The sequence below is a fragment of the Drosophila santomea genome, chromosome 2R (assembly GCF_016746245.2).
Source record: "Drosophila santomea strain STO CAGO 1482 chromosome 2R, Prin_Dsan_1.1, whole genome shotgun sequence".
NCBI classification, from domain to species: domain Eukaryota; kingdom Metazoa; phylum Arthropoda; class Insecta; order Diptera; family Drosophilidae; genus Drosophila; species Drosophila santomea.
Genome location: NC_053017.2, coordinates 17208773 through 17223881, shown reverse-complemented (window position 1 = coordinate 17223881; position 15109 = coordinate 17208773). Strand labels below are relative to the sequence as shown.

The window sequence follows — 15109 nt, the reverse complement described above, 5'->3', positions numbered from 1 at the left end:
GTGAATTGCTGTTGAGCTAATGAGGTGCAATCCGACTTGAAATCGGACTATAGCCCCAACAACTGACCTGTCAACTGGCTGACTGAATGAGTGAATGAATGACTAAATAACGAAATGACAGACTGACCGAATGACTGACTGATGGACTGGCTCTAATTGGATTTTCGATTTTCTACTTGTTTCACGCACGCAAGCCGCCCTGTTGACGTTGTTTTTGCTCTTGCCGTCGCTGATGGCGATTAACTTAATTAATGTCACACACTAATGACAACTCAATGCGATTATGCTGACATCTGCATTATAGTGGGCCGCTCTGTAGCGCCCAAGTGGCGGACTAAATTAAATTGAGAAATTAACAATGAAGCGGCGAACGACGCGAATAAATTCGAATTTCAATCGGCAATCGAGCTCGAGTGGCGAATGCGATTAATAAATGAATAGCTAATGAGTGTTTCGCCCACATTCCGCCCCATAATCGCACCGATGTTGTCGAATGGATTGACTTTTAAAGCCCCTAATTAGTCCGTTATGAATTGCTGCGCCAATAGTCGAGCAGCCACAGAGAACACAGAGCCCCATCGAATGCTAAAACAAACTAATTGAGATTGGGCTTGGCAAGTGCACTGCTGTTGGCCAAATGACTCGCCTCTAATGTTGGCAGGGCTCCTGATCAGGTCCTTTGTCAGTCACACTTGATCCATTTTCCGCTTTCCACTTGCCACTGGCTCGAGCAGGACGAGCAGGACGAACAGGACGAACAGAAGCTGCGGCTGCAGCAGAAAAAACAAACATGCTGTCGACTCTTCAGTAGTCCAATTGAGAATGCAAATCTGTGCCCCAGTTGCACTTGGAGAAAAGCTTTTCCCCTTCTTAAAAATATCAACACCAGTTTAAGGAATGTGTAATCATACCCTTTTATTGCACCAAGGAAATCATGTCACACAAATTAAAATTTGTAATATAATGGGTGCGTTTCGTTACAAAGGCAAAGTCTCAGGGATGTTCGTACATGAGAGCACCAATTTTTTGTTGGCAGTGACTGGGACTTGTCTCCTGCTGCTGTTGCTCAATCATCGACCAGGCGGGCTTCGTCATCGCCATCGCCATCGCCGGCTACACTAACAGCCTATAATCGCAACTTAACATGCTAACAGCGGAGGCCCAGAAGTAGAAAGCACCAAGGACCAAGGAGCAGGGAGCGGGAAAAGGGGATCAGGGGAAGGGGCTGAAGCATCAGTGCAAACATCCTTCACATGCCGGATATCGCACAATCTCGAAAAAAACAAAAAAAAAAAAAAAAAAAAAGAAATGGTGAAACCAGCTTGACAGGCTGCCATCCAGCTGCTAGTACTGCCAACCTCAACCTCATCGCTTCCGAGTGCCTCATGTTGCACTAAATGACTCACCCACAGCCACGCCCACTGGCGCCCACTGCCACACATTTGGGCGGTAGGGAAAGGATGTGTCGAGTGCGTTGCACTGAATTTTACAGCTTTTGTTTCGCTGCTCGACGAGCTGCTCTTTCTTTCTCTACCGACTGAGCTTGTGTTTTATATGCGTTTATCTCCCAGGCTGCCGCCTTTTCGCATTGTTTCCCCTTGTTGCACTGCATCTGGTGCCGAGCCTCCTCCTCCTCCTTCTTCTCCTTTTCCTTATCCTCAGCCTCCTCCTCCTCCTCCTCCTCCTACGTTTACTTACTGCTTATCCCGCTTTGCTTATTGGCAGAGAGGTCCTTGGTCCTTGTGCCTTGTGCCTTGTGCCTGAGCAACGTTTACAAACATCCAGTTGAGTGGCTCTGAGTGTCATTGTTCTTGAACATTTGAACATGTGTTGTCAGTGCGAGACCTGCACAGCTGAATGCGCCCATGGAAGATATCCATCCATCGTATTGTGCACTGTAAAAAATAATGTGCCATTCACCGCAAGGCATTCATAACTCGCAACGATACAACTTTCGCATATTCTCTGCAATCTGCTTTCATTAGCATAACTTTCACCATCTCCACAAAAGTTTAAGCGGCTGCAGCTTTTTTAACCTTTTACGGTTTCTGAGCATTGCTTGTTTTTATTTATGTTCCCAATGTGTCATAATTAAAATGAAGTGCATCAGTTTTTGCATTTGACAGCTTGCCAAAGTCATAATTAAAATCTTACACGATTGAACTTATATTTTGTCATTTTAATGCATCGATTTTTGTGCGACAGGTAAATTCTATATAATTGATTTTATATTGCTGGTTACTTAATTGATGGGCTTAGAAATTATTTATCCTTTGATTGTTTGGAAGCCAAACGCATTTTATTATTGTGTAACCATTTCGCCTTATCCACTGCCTCTGCAATCATCTCGTCAAGCTCGAGCGCCTTAGTGCCTCTGGCCAAAAAGCGATTTGATTATGACAACGGTTTTGGCCATGTTTTAATTCGATGTTTCGCGGCTGCACTTCCGGCGGAAGCCACTCTGGCCGCCAAGCGGAAAACTTTGGCCCGTTGTCACCTTGCCGCCTGGCTGCTCACTTTGCCAATATCTGGCCAAATCCAATATAGTTGCTCCAGCTGCAGAAAAAGTGGGCTTGGGTGTGGTTGAAGTGGCAGCCGAGAAAGAAGTGCAACTACAACCATTAGCATTTGACAGAAGAATGGAATAGAAGTCAACAGAAGTGCGGGCCAAGTGTGCCTCTTGAAGAGAGCAAAAAAAGGCGAAATGGGAAAAAATATTTGCGCCACCAGAAATTGACAACTGTTTGCTTAGTAGAGAGTGTTTGCACCCCCTGGCCAAAGTAGCCAAAGGATCCAAAGGATCCAAAAGAGCCAGCAACCGAAAACCGAGCAGCCGATGCAGCTGGCGCTGAAAGCGGAAATTTGACACTCTCGTTCCCACTTTCACTTTCGCCTTTCGCCCGCAGGGCCATAAACAGGGGAATTGATGGCAATAGTGCTGGATGGACGACTGGGGACGGCGGGTGGAGAAAGTTCAGGGGAAAGTGCGAGTGTTGCGAGTGTGGCAGTGAGGAAGATGAACACATTCCATTTGCTAGAATGTTGCGCGTTATATCAGCTTACGTTTTAATGGCAGTGCCGCTGGCTCTTCTTGGCAGTCAATGATATAGTTTCGTTAGCCATTCGCCGGAGCAGAATGTGCCATTAGATGGCAGCAGAAACAAAGGGAGCAGGCGGACAAAGTGCAGGAGGAGCAGGAGCAGGAGGAGAAGCAGGAGGAGCAGGAGAAAGTGCCGCGATGGAGACATCCATGGTCAAACTATTTGATTACCAATTGCTTCTACTGGAGCAGAAGCGGAGGAGTGCCAGGGATATCTGATGATGGCTTTTAATTGCCGCATCCATTGCAAAGCGCTAATGCTGCAAGTTGCTCCGTGGAATAAAAGGAAAATGGCTAAAAGCAGTGGAGAAGCGTTGAAAGCGCTCACAGAAAAAGGTTTCAATGGAACAATGTGTGTGTCAAGGGATACTTAAACTTAAAGTAGCGAAGAGGGGACTTGACATACTGAAGGCTTTATCTCTTAACTATTTATCTCTATCTCTTTAACTAACATTCATGAAATATGATCCTTTAATCAAATGAACACTACACTGATTAACATAGATTTAGCTTTTTAGTAGGGCAAACAATCCAAACTAGGACTGCAGTACGCCTGACCTCGTCGAAATGTAATCAATCAACTTAAGTTTGCAGGACTCCATTTCCAAATTGCTTTCTGAGCCACGAAATCGATTAAGAACTCGACCGCGAAAGTTTGCCTGCACTATCTCCTCAAATCTGACTAGTCCAAAAAGTCTATTTTGCTGTTCATAAATTTGTAATTCGTATTTCCCACTACAAGCGACTGGAACTTTTTGGAGAAAACAAACTTGCCATTGGCAGGCGCTTTTCCGGCAACGAATCGATAAAAAGGAATGACTAGCAGAAAGTGTAAATAGAACTATTTGACCCTGGACAACATCATAAATATGTCACACTGAGACCAAAAACAATTTGTCAGCAGGGGACGGGACTGAGTTAACATATAATAATATTATGTCCTGTCCGGAACCCAAGGCGCAACCCTCTCCGCAACTTTAATCAATAAATTGTACTATTATTAAACCCACGCCCTCAATCGCCTGCAGTCTTGTGTGCTGCATCTTGTGTGTTGTATGTGTGTGTGCTGTATGTGTGTATGTGGTGTGTGTTTGGTGTGTGCTGAATGGCGACCGACAAATATTTGTGAGCTGCTTGTGGCACACTCGTAACGATGCCCCAAAATATGAGTCCGACAAGGACGTATTTGCCGGGCCCACAGGCGGAGATGCCCGTGGAAGTCGTAGTCGTGCACATGCGGGTGCACCGCCCACGTCCACGTTCACGTCCACGTCCGCATCTTGGCCCGGAATGTGTGTTCCGGGCCCACTCCTCCTTTTGGCTTCGTTACGCTAACAAGCTGCAGCTGCAGCCCCAAAACACTTGGCGAACAAGTCCTGAAATTTAGAAACTTCTTTCAATTTACCAACGCACTCAAGGAGTTTCTATAATGAGCTGCAATGGTGGAAACGAGAATTTTCTTTCGTTGGCTCAAACTCACATTATTTTCGGAACATAATGCGCTTTTAACCAACGCTTTTAACGGCTAGTCTCTTTTATTTTCAGTTAACTATATTATGGTTTCTTTCAAGCAGCCAGTTGCATTTTATGTTCTTTCAGTAATTATTTCTGCATTAAATAGGTTTGCAAAAGAACTTTTCATTTTTAGTTTTAATCAATTCTAACACTGTATAGTTTTAGTGAACTGTCAAGTTAGATTTTGTTTAGTGTATGTACCCTGTGATCCTTTTCCGCACATTCTACTCCCTCGTCTGAGGGCAAAAGCCGAGCACAATGTATGAAGGATGCCAGCCAGTACTTGCGAGCAATTTGTGGAGCCTGGGTGGTAATGCCGAAGCCTGTGTGTCCTGGCCTCTTGCTTAATTTTACATCAAATTTATAACTGACTTATTGGCACTTGGCACTGGGATTATGCCTTCCAGGCGAGCACTTCCCACCCGGAACGAAGCGAACAACTGAACTGAGGACCTGCTCGTTCGTTCGCAGGCCATTACGTATACGCAGTGTGTGAGTGTGGCTGACAGGGAATGGGGAAAGTTTTTGCTCCTCCGGCGGGAACTCAAGTTGGGCAAACTGCAGAGATCAGGTAGATGGAAATTCAAATAGTGTAGCTGGCTGGGGAGTCGAGACCCCTTTTGCTGGGGCTCTGCCCAGAAATACTTCATTTATGCAATTTGCAATATTGGCAACTCAGCATCTCAGCAACACGAGTGGGCGCATCGCATCGCATCGCATCGCACCGCATCCATCGTCCTTTTTCCTTATCCACGAAGCGAATCCTTGATACTCGCTACACCGCTGGCAGCTGTCGTCAGTTTCGTTCTCGTTCTCGTTCTCGCTTTTTTATCAAAAGCAATTTTGCACTTTCTTTGGCTTGGCCTTTTAATAAATTCCACCAAGCTTTGCATTTTCAGCAGTTTTCCGGGCAGCATTTCTCCGCCCCGGCTATTCTACAGCCACCTCGGCTGCTGTTTCGTTTTTTGCGTTTTTTTTTTTTTTTCTACTGCTACTTTTTGCGCTTTGTGCTGATTTTAACACTTTTCGAAATTTCCGAGTAGGCCACGAAATTGGCAGAGGCCACGGGATCTGGCTCACGCTCAGGCTGAGGCTAAGCCAGATACCAGATACCAGAAACCAGAAACCAGCAACCAAAGAACCAAAAACCAGAGCCGAGAGACCAGGCAACGAACCGAATCCGGGTTGAGTTTTGGCAGGAACCTCACCTTCGTTTTTTGCTGGAATTTTAATGAAAATTTAAATAATTGAAAACCATGTTGCAAGTGCGACAGGCGGAGTCCGCTCGCTGATAGTGTTGCATATTAATGAGAGCAGCTTCGGTGCCATTCGCCAAAACGCTTTAAGGGCACTCGGTTAAAGCGATTTGGCAGGTGACCAAAAGGCGACAAGAGGTGTTCTTCCTTGGCTGCAGCTTGCACAGCATTTGACAATGACAAATGATTACTTTTATGGCCGCGACCCCGCCGGCTGTGCGGGCACGGCACTAAAAGTTTCTTCCAGGACGAACTGAATCCCCAGGCGGTTGTTCACAGGCACCGAAGAAAACGAACAGGAGGTTCTTTAAGAATCAAGTTAAATACTGTTCTGATTATTTTAAGTGAGTTGTGGTTCACTGAGCCAATCACAAATGCAAGTTTTGTGACACACGTTGCTGCCAGAGGACAATCTCAAAAAGCTATTCTCGAACGGAGATTAAAAAACTTTTTAAATCTAAAGGCTTAAAGGAACAAACAGCATTACTCATTTAAGTAAGCATCTCGTGCAAAAATGTATAAATTATTATCATATCTATATGGGCTTATAAATCATTCAAATAACAAAAACGGCATTTTGCAACCATTTTCGCTTAGAGTACCGTTGATTGTCGGATGAGAGATGCCCTTGCATTAATTGAAGTGTGAAATCGTGATGTTGCATAAACATCTGATTTTTTTCCGTGCAATCGAAACAGGTAACGCGGCGGGCGGAATCAGGAGGCTTCCTTCGTCATCCTTGCCAAGTAAAGTGCGACATCCCGTGAATAAGTGTGTGTGTGTGTGTGCCCAAGTGATGGTGTTGGTGTTGGTGTTGGTGGGGCTTTGGCTTACGTCCTGACAGGAAGTGGTCTCGGCTACTTACCACGCAGCAGTCTGGTCCAACACTTGCCTCTATAGTATTTATACAGACAGGAACCCTCCGTCGTCCGTCGTCCGTCGTCCGCCGTTTGGCGACTTTTACCTATCCGGCAGTACTTCTTCCATCCGGCCGTGTCCTGTTTACCAAACGAATTAAATTGTTCACCTCGAGTGTATTCGGTGTTTTGACGCACAAACATGCGGCGGCAACTGTGATTGTTGTTTGTTGTTTGTTGTTTCGGCGCCACAGCCCCGGGCCTTCGAATTTGTTAATCTGTGCCACTCAATCAGCGGAGCCGGTTGCCAGCCACTTTTGCTCCCTGCCAACACACTAATTATGCACGTGTCAGGCAGGATTCAGTGGGGGATAAGCCGAGAGTAAGTGGAGCACACATCTCACCTAGAAGTGGGCGGGATGTACGGCTGCGAATGGAACCAGGCTAGGAATGGAACTAGGGTAAGCACACATGCGAGTTAGCAGGGAACTTGATTTATTGGCACACAGAATGATATTTCATCCTTAACTAATGGCTGACACGAGTAAAACTCAAGCTTTTTACAATTTCATCGAAATAATTGTTCAACTTTCCTCATTCTCTCAATAAATACAAATTTAATTTGTGCAAGAGGCAAGGATTTCATTATATATTTACTTAGTTACCAGCTTTGCATTTCCCATACCCTAAGGCCAAGTCCAAAAGCTCTTTCCATTAGAAGCACTTTGTTTGTATTTGTTCAGCTTTTAATAAATTTGTCGCATGAAGTGAAGAACCCATTAGGTGGCACTTAATCTAAGAATGCGAATGTACATCTGAATTCCAGGAACACAAAACAGCACTTTTCACGTATCTACCCTACCTGTGCCAGAAACTATGCTTATTAAGTCTCACTGTCGATTGCCGTTCAGGTGGTTCAGGTGCGCCTCCCACCTGGGCCTATATGATTAACGACTGCACTCACACACACAGACTTAAATTCACACACACACACTCAAAGTGAGACAAATGTGACGAGCATTTGACATCAATTATCGCACCAGGCCTTAGGCAAAGCCATAGCCGTAGCTATGGGTGGATCCCCAGAACCATTTGGCCACCTCCTACAAGGAGGTGGCCAGAACCATTTGGCCACCTCCTACCTCCTCATCCAGAGTGTGGTACGTGAGCCGGGGCCATCGATTTCCATCCATGAAGTTGGCTTAGCCTGTCATTGAGTAACGCGGTTCGTGTGCAGGCAGCCAGGTAGGCAGGAAGCTCGGAACACGAGCCAAGGCCAAGTTAATTGATTTTTTATTAGCAGCCAGCTCGGGGTAACAAAACACTGGGTATACACACACACACACACACACATACACAACTCACCTGGAGGCCAACACAGTTGAACTTCTCTAACCCAAACTTTCATAAATCGAAGCCCATGTCATGCAAGCTCAAAGGATGGCATATAATGAAATTTCATTGGGAATCAAATTTATAAAGCAGGTGCTTTACAAAAAGCTAAGCACGTTAAATTTGTATTGTAAATTACTTATACGAAAAGTCCTAGTAACGAACTCTTCAGTAATTCTAAATTCAAATTTCAAAGTGGAATTTTTTGTTGAATTTTATAGTAGTTCATAAAATGTAATTTATTTAAATCTTTAGAGCTTCCTTGGCATTGGTTTTCTGACTACCAACTTGTGAGATTGTTTGCAGGGCATTTAAAATATATGTTCATTGGCGATTGTGTTGGCAGATATTGGTTTCAGTTATGGAATTTCTACTGCACTCGGTGTGGAAATATGACAGGGTTTGTCGTAGTGATGAAAAACCGCAACGAGATAAAAAATTGACAATTTTCAATTTGAGTTGCGGAAATATTTTGATTTCCTTTCTGGTGGCGCACAAAAAACGTGGGAAATTCGCATGGGCACATATGCTGGTCAGGAGCATAGATGCGGAGAGGGGAGGGAGCCAGAGTGGGTGCGGGGGTGAGGGGCTGTGTGCACTGGCTTGTCCCGCTTGTCGCAAATATTTTCCGCTCCATTTCCCGCAAAGAATGGAGGCGACGGCGTCGGAGGAATCCTCGTCCTGCGGAGAGAAGCCACAGCGGGCGGCACTTTGTCAGCGCAATAAAAGTTTGCGTGTGAATTGTGCTGCTGCCCAGAAGACAGACAGAAAACGGAGAGCTTCAAGCTGCCGGCGGCTTAATCAGCTGGGAAAGGAGTCAGCGGGGCGGGGAGTGGTGTGGAATGGACTGTGCGGGGCCTTGGGAAAAGCATGCACTTTAAATTATGCATATATTTCACCCGCTCGCCCCACCAAGTAATTAAGTAGATAGCAGCCAATGTGGGGCCCTCACTGCGTATACGTGATACGTACATTATATGCCCGCACACATTTGCATACATGCATGTATGCATACGACATACATGTGTGTGTGGCAGTGGCGTGGGTGTGATTCAGCCTCAAATGAGTATTTACGAGTGTGGGTCTACGGGGAGCACGTGTGGTCCTGGCGAAGGAGGCTTGCCGGCGTTTTAATTAGAAATTCATGCGCCTAGTTGAGCAGCCTCAGTAAACTTCTGTAAGCCCCGCTTGACTGACTCACTTGACTTGACTTGCGCCCACTCGAAAGGCGCCTTGGAAACGGAAAAGAGTGCGCCCGCATTTCCCCCTTTTCCGAGGCTGCTCTTGTTTTTTCCTCTTTGCCATTTTGCATATTGATTGATAGGCAGCACGAGTGAACGGCACGAAAATAAACTCAGAAATTAGAAGAGGGCCGTTGATAAATCGCTTTTGGGGCTGACACGTTCTGGCCATTTATCAGCAGGCCAATAAAAACAGATTCGATAGATTGGCAAGGTCAGAGTGGTGATTCATTTTGCACATTCCGCATGCAAATTGAATTAAGGCAATCTTAATTACATCGAAGTGAATTAAGCTGTGCACAGGAAACCGAAAACTTTTCTCCACCGCAAAGCAGTCAGCCTCTGACAGGACGCACAGGACGAACAGGACGTACAGGACACACGGGACGCACAGGACGAACAGGATGTGTCCGGAACTTCGGGGGGCTTCGGGAGTAAACCGAGTATGTCTTTTTATTGAATCAAATACCACTCAGCTATTGAAAATCAATTTGTGCTGCAACAGCTGCGGAAGTCAGCCAGATTCGCAGTCACAGAAAATAACCGACATTGAGGTCCCACGCCCACATGCCATTTTCCGCCCTAACACTTGCAATAATAATAAAAGTACATGAAAAGCGAAACTCAGCACTCGCATTTGGTAGCAACCAGCAACCGGCAGTTTGAGGTGTGTGATCAGCAGTCGTCGCACATAACGCCTTTTAAACCATTTCAAAATCGAGTTAAGGGGACAAGGACGACCGGACCCAAGCCCAAGTCCAAGCCCACTGGCATTCACCTGTTTGTATGCAAAATGATGTGGCAGTGCCACTGAAAATTGATGGCAGTCACGTAGGTGAGGGAGCAAGCGCTAAAGGAAAAGCCCCAGCACAGGTGGGCAAGCTCAATGGGAATTTCCCTCGTTTTCCGTTTTGTTTTCAGCAATAAAAGTGAAAAGTAAAAAGTGAAAAGTAAAAAATAAACAGTAAAAAGGAAAATGCGAAGCGAGTGGGACAGAGATGCAAATTACATTCGGAGGTGGAAAAGATGTGAGGATGCATGTGTCATTACAGGAAGAATCAGAGGACATTTCACGCAGCTTAACCGACGCCCTTGGGGATTTTTGCTCACCCACTTCGGCTTAATGAAAGTCCTCCTTTGCTCCTCCTTTATTTGGCCAAGAGCAGCTTAGGGAGGTGGTCATAAAACAAAATGGGGCGTGGCCCACGCACCAGCCAACTGAAAATGTGAACAAAATGGAGCCTGGCTGGCAAATGGCTTAGCACTTCGAAGTGTGGCCTCCAAAATTTCGAAAAACGAGGCTCAACGTGGAGCCGATTAAACTTATCTGTCCAAGCAGCTCGAGTTGCACAGCGTGCGGGCCAAAAAGCAAACAGCACACTGCAATTTTAATTGCGGCCAATAAATTTCACATTCGTCAGGAGGCGGAGGCTTACGAATGCGCCATTCCGCATTTATTAAGTGCTGGGAAACTCCGGCACGAATGGCACAAATGGCACGAGCTGCGGTTAACCAGGCCAGAGAAAATCCAACCGAAGCCGGACAGGTTTGACTTGTATCTGTCATCTGTCATCTGTCATCCGTTGGCATTCAATCTCTGCTCTCTCAATCGCAGTGGCATTTGTTATGGTTTCGGTGCGGCTGTTGTTGATTGTCAAACACAAACTGTGGCGCCTCAGAATCTATGTCCTTTTCACATCCTGCAGCTGCTGCAATGCTAATGGGTATATAGTTTACTCGTCAGATTCTTGGGTGGGTAACTAAGCCAAAAGAGTCTAAATACTGCCATACCTTAAGGGTTTATAGTATTTACCTGTATAAAACATATATAATCCTTTAGCCTAGTAATGTGATTAATAGATTATAGTTGGCTCACTATTTTCTAAGTTTTAAAGCTATGTAACACCTAAAATTCATATATCTACTAAAGTAAATATTTTTAGAAAAACATTAGATTGTGTTAGATAGCCTTAAAGTATGCAACGAATTTCCCTGCTGACTTTAAAGTGCCGGGTATCCTTGCGTTGCTCAAAGGACTTTGGCTGCTGTAAGTGTCAGTTGCAGTTGCAGATGACACAAGCAATTTGCTGTCGCAGTTAATGAAAATTGAAAAGTGTTCGTTCGCATTACGCATACGCCAAGGGGTCCGTCCGTGTGTGTGTGTGTGTGTGCTGCATCCTGTGAATTGGATCGATGATGCATTGTGAGAGTGATGTGGTTGCATAATCGCTGTTCCACATTGCGCGCTGCACTGATCACACAGATACACATGGACACACCCCCATACACACACACACGTACACACAATGACACAGCAGGAGCAGCAACAAGCAAACCCATTAGAAGTTGCAACAGTTTTACAGACCCCTCTCCCCCCCCAAACCCCCGCAGGCGTCCTGTTTTTGTGTAGAGTCATTTTTGCGCTCAGAAGCACTCACTAAAACAAATAAACACTTTGCGCATTGTTTCGTTTTGACAAATGCGTGTAATTTACGGAAATGTTGTGTTTGTCCATTCCACTCTGCCCCTCCCCTCTCCCCCCCTCCCCCCACCCCATTTGTCGCTATATATAGCTACATATCTGACTGCATACAGGTATATATCGCCGCACTCCTTGTTGGCTAAATTGTCTTAGCCATGTTTGCAAAGCTCTTGGACTCCTTAGCCAGACTCTACTCAACGGCAATTAGTTGGAGCTGTGGAAAATGCCATGAAATGGCAGGCAGATGCACCACCACCCACTGCCACCCACACTTACTCTAGATTACAAAGGCAGCAGCGGGCTAGAAAAATATAGGTTAAAACTGAATGTACGCTAGTTTTTTCTCTCTTTTTTTTTTATACCCCTCCGCATAAAAGCAGCAGCAGCAGGGCAGCTCATCAAAGAGGCAATAAAATATGCTTTCATATTGCCAGTGCTCGAATGGGCCATTGTGGGCCAATTGAAATGCTTATTACAGGGTGGATGAGGGGGGGCGTATCCAGCGTATTCCAGCGTATCTGGCGTATCTGGCATATCGGCGGTCTGTGGTTAAGCAGATCAGGCATGGCAATCACAAAGGATGCGGCGGCTCCTTTTGTTGGCCAGCGCGCTTTGTTGCGGCCTTAATGAGGAAATTTCCATTGGCCAGCTTGCGCTCGAGCTGGCAATTTACGATACCTTTGTGGTTTCAATCTAGCAATGGGCAACATAATTAAAAATTGTGACAGCCATAAATTTCGTTTTGGGTTTCCTCCTCCGAGACGCCAGATAGCAGATAATTAAAGTGGCCGGGCAAAAACAAAAAAACAAAAAATCAGCAAACAAAAATTTTGTTCATTTCACTCAGACACACACACACACACACACAGAACGGGCTCTAAGCTGACAACTTGTACTTTTCACTTGGGAAAGTAGCTTAAAAAGCCAAACGAAATCAATTAGGTCGCAATTTATGTCAAAATGCGAATGGGTGGTGTGGATTTTTGGCTTGGCAGCACTTTAAGCCTTTTTAGTCTTCTGGCAAAGGCAACATTTGATTTCAGTCTGTTAGTGCAGCGGTAGCAACAGCTGCTGCTGATTGCGCTGCACATGGCAAGGGTAGGGGAGCGGGGAAGGGGAAGGGGTAAGGGGATGTCCACATCAGCGACGGCCACGCCCCCATCTACGCCCCTGTCCATTTAGCAGCTGGCTGCGGGCTTTGACGTCCCCTTTTTGGATGGGACTTGGCCTGTTGTAAAGTGTCAAAACGTGTACTTGTCGCTGGCAGGATGTGCTGATGCTGATGCTGATGCCACTGCTGCTGTTGCCGCTCCTTTAATTTGAATTTTATGCACTGCATGCATAAATTTATGGCCAGTGGACCACGCCCTCAAATGGCGACGACAATGACAAAGGCAACATGACAGGCACATGTCCATTATGGCCAGACTTCGGCCCGGCTTCGCCCTTTCTTGGCGTCGCCACTCAGGCGTTGCATCCTGGCCATCCGGCGCCCGACATTTAAATGTGCTGGTTGTCGGTCGACACCGAAAGTCAAAGGCCACTGAAAGGCGGCGCACTTCTGCCCAAGAATGGCCGCTTATCTTGGCCATTTAATATTTTCAATTCCATTTCCGGCATGTGTAAAAATTAATTACTCATCAAATATGAGCGCTTTGTGCGGCTGTGAAAAAATTAATTTTTAATTGCAATCGCTGCGAGTGAATTAATTTGTAGCGGCGAATTCTTCGCAATCACTAAATGGCATTCCACTGAGTTTCATCCTTTGTTGTCAGACGCGCCAATACATTGATTTTGATATCGCGCTGCGCCATATGGCAGCCTTAATATCCTGCCTGTCAGCCAGTCGCCCAACCACCCAACCACCCACTGGCGCCCACTGGCGCCCACCTTTCGTATGAGTGACCTCGCCCCCACTTCTGTCGGGCTGTCAAAGTGCTAAAAATAACATGACGAAAAATGGAGGGGGGAAAAGGGTGGTGTTGGTGTGGGAAAAAAACAAGCTGGAAAACCTGCCGAAATCAGAAACCGAAAATCGCTCCCAGCGAAGCGAACTGCATCGAACGCGTTCTGCTGCATTATAAATACCGCAATTGCATTGAGTGCAATGATTTTTAACTTGTTTTGACGTTCTGACATCATAAAATCACGCATCACTTCTGTCTCACGGAAATTCCGAGCGAAAGGCGAAAATGAATTCGAGATTTCAGATTGGCGAGCATCCAGGATTTAATGGGATTGAACTCTGACGTCAGTCGAGTTTTTTGAGGCAGTAGCAAAAATAGTCTAAATTCTCGTGTAAATTAAAGCTTGCTAATGAATTTTAAATTTGAATTCCCGTTGGCTAACGCGTTAAATTATTAACCATGGTCATTGGCCACTTATTGGAAATAACTTTAAATAATTAATTTTGCAATGACCACTGGAAATGTAATAATTTTTAATAAATACTTTTTGTGATTCGGCATTGGTTCTATGAATGGCTTTCCCAACTAACGCCTCGCCTTTTTTAATGGTGAGGGAATAGTTTTCTGATTTTTCTATTCAGAACCAGCTGCTATTAATGCATACTTTCTGTGGCAAAAACGCAAATTAAATGCATTGCAAGCTCATCTAATTATGCAACGCTCATGACAGATGGCAACCAAACTGAACTGCCAACCACGCACAATAACAACAGGATGGCAAGGACCACACTAGGCTTACTAAACTGTGACCTCATGTCACACGTGGTTTTAATTATTGTTACAGGATGTGCGGATGCATGTGTGCAAGGCTGTGAATATGTGTGTGTGTGTGTGTGTAAGTGTGAGCATTGGCGCATTGGAGCCTGTGTGCGTTTGTCCTGGGTGTAATTACATTTTGTGGCATTCGGCAAAGTGTTGATTATTAATTAAAATGGCTTTATTCAACGCCTGGCAGCAGACACAAAGTATCAGTTAAATATTTGGGCATTCCTCTGCCTAAATATTATGCCCGTAATCATGGCTCCATTACGACATAACGATGGTCTGCCAAAGTACACTGAAAGATTTGGGGGGTTACCAAATATGCTCAAGGGATTGGGAAAATGTACTGCTCACGGAGCCACAATTTTAGTTATATTAGATGATTGCCATAAATAGGAAAAGGATACCTAACGTGTTTGCTATTCAGTTGCAGTAACTTTTTTCTCAGTGCATGTAATATGTGTGCATGTGGACAAAACTGAAATCAAAACGTTGGCAAATAGCTGCAGACAAAGTTGCAAACGGAATGCAACTTGC

General features: G+C 45.3%; 1 protein-coding gene across 1 annotated transcript in view; it reads left to right on the top strand.

The window, feature by feature from the left end:
- LOC120445921 overlaps nucleotides 1-15109 on the top strand; it is a 57893-nt gene that overhangs the window by 22746 nt on the left and 20038 nt on the right. The window lies entirely within an intron of this gene.